Source organism: Chiloscyllium plagiosum, chromosome 37 (genome assembly GCF_004010195.1).
Source record: "Chiloscyllium plagiosum isolate BGI_BamShark_2017 chromosome 37, ASM401019v2, whole genome shotgun sequence".
Taxonomy (NCBI): Eukaryota; Metazoa; Chordata; class Chondrichthyes; order Orectolobiformes; family Hemiscylliidae; genus Chiloscyllium; species Chiloscyllium plagiosum.
In genome coordinates this window covers 19,692,835-19,694,910 of record NC_057746.1, presented here as the reverse complement: position 1 = coordinate 19,694,910, position 2,076 = coordinate 19,692,835, and the positions used below count along the sequence as shown (strand labels likewise).

Here is a 2,076-nt window from a genome sequence, read left to right as displayed (position 1 = left end):
ACCAAAGTGGATAACCATACATTTATCCACATTAAACTGCATCTGACCACTCGCCTAACCTGTCCAGGTCACCCTGTAATCTCCTAACATCCTCCTCACATTTCACCCTGCCACCCAGCTTAGTATCATCAGTAAATTTGCTAATGTTATTACTAATACCATCTTCTATATCATTAACATATATTGTAAAAAGGTGCGATCCCAGCATTGATCCCTGCGGTACCCCACTGGTCACTGCCTGCCATTCCGAAATGGAGCCGTTTATCACTACTCTTTGTTTCCTATCAGCCAGCCAACTTTCAGTCCAAGTTAGTACTTCCTGATTATAATCAATCACTATGAGCCTCTTAGCAAATACTGTAGTTATACAGATAATCGGACCAGTATGATCAACAATGATAGATTTGTAAACTAAAAGCATGCATATTGTCTCTGTGAATGAAAGTAAATGCACTTACTGTCCTTTTCCTTAGTCTAAATTGAGTATATTCTTTGCAGGGAGGCAGTGACAGACTGATTCAAGCAATGGACAGATTCAAAGCAAAACTTTGGTTCCTGAAATAAAGCTCACTGCAAAGAAATGAAAGCGAAACCTATCTTCTGAATCGTTTGTGAGTCACAAAGTGATGATAGTGCGGAAGGAGTGAAGTCCATGTCAGCCCTCTGTCGAGCAGTCCTGGGTGTCCCCTCCCTTGTCCTGTCCCTGTGACCCAGAGCAGACGAATTGAGTGATATTGAGATGTGATATTGAGACTCAAGCTGACGTCAATGATCCCAAGGCACTAATTTGAAGAAGTATAGGGGTGCTTTCTCCAGTGACCTGGCCAATACGAATTCTTCCATGAACAGCATGCAAACATTAGGGTGAATTTTCCCAGTCTTTGGCACTATGTTTGTTGAATTCAGACAGATACATGGTGTGCCGTCTGCCCCAGCAGGGTCAGTGTTTCTCGAGCACACTGTAGCTGATTAATATTGTGAGTGGCTTCCCCCGGAAACCCTTCTCGTACCGCGGTGCAGGACGAATGACGGAAATGTTCGTCGCTCCCACGGCCCTTGCAATGTCCACACCACCCCCTTCCCCCCCCACCCCCACTGTCAGGTGCTGCAGACCATGAACTGGCCCTTTGCCAGAGTCATGGAGCTGCCCATGGATGGGTTTGGTCACATTTCTACAGTATTTTCTGTGATGATCGAAATGAACTGCTTTGCAATGCATTTGTAGATGGCCCACGAATAAAGTACAATTTTTCAACTAAGGAATGTTCAGGGATCCTGTTCTGGATTGTTAGCTGGTCCTTGTAAAGGCAGACTGTTCCAGTCAAATGAAATTTCCAAAATGGTGGTTATGAAGGACAAACACTTGGAGAAAACCCTCAGGTTGAAGCAAGGCTACAGGTACGTATCCCTTTATCCAAGCATCCAAGAACCAGAAAGTTCCGAAAACCGAAGGTTTTCATGGATCGTGCAGCGTCAGTCATGTCTGCGTATCATCACGGGGTTTTCTTGGCGAAGCGGTGTGGCCCAGCACTCAGAGGCATCAGTTATGTATTATATTTACTGTGCTAAATTTTAGAGTGAAAATGTCAAAAAGAGGTGCAGGTACATCTATGGCTAACAATAATATAGTTGAAACTTTATTGCTGGAACAGCATAGCAGGTCAGGCAGCATCCAGGGAACAGGAGATTCGACGTTTCGGGCACAGGCCCTTCTTCAGGAATCCTGTGCCCGAAACGTCGAATCTCCTGTTCCCTGGATGCTGCCTGACCTGCTGTGCTGTTCCAGCAATAAAGTTTCAACTTTGATCTCCAGCATCTGCAGACCTCACTTTCTCCTTAACAATAATATAGAGCAAAGGAAGCATCTGTCCCTATCAATACTGCAGAGAGGAGAGTTATTGCAGAAACTTGATCGTGGTGTGGCGTCTTACTGAAGAATACGGTGTCGGAACGACCACTGTCTATGATTTGAAGAATCAGAAAGACAAGTTACTGAAAATCTGTGGCGAATAGGCTTCTGCTGACCATAAAGCAGCTGAAAATGATGTTGGTGAATTTGCCGAGCTGATAGCTGAC

The 2,076-nt window shown here is 44.7% G+C and overlaps 1 protein-coding gene across 2 annotated transcripts in view; it reads right to left on the bottom strand.

Moving 5' to 3' along the window:
* Window positions 1-1,624, bottom strand: part of LOC122541341 (interferon-induced very large GTPase 1-like) — a 25,241-nt gene extending 23,617 nt beyond the window's left edge. For both annotated transcript variants that reach the window (XM_043678017.1, XM_043678018.1), the window contains exon 1: window positions 459-1,624. The gene's annotated coding sequence lies outside the window, so the exon portion shown is untranslated. The remainder of the gene's footprint in view (window positions 1-458) is intronic.
* Between the last annotated feature and the right edge of the window lie 452 nt (window positions 1,625-2,076).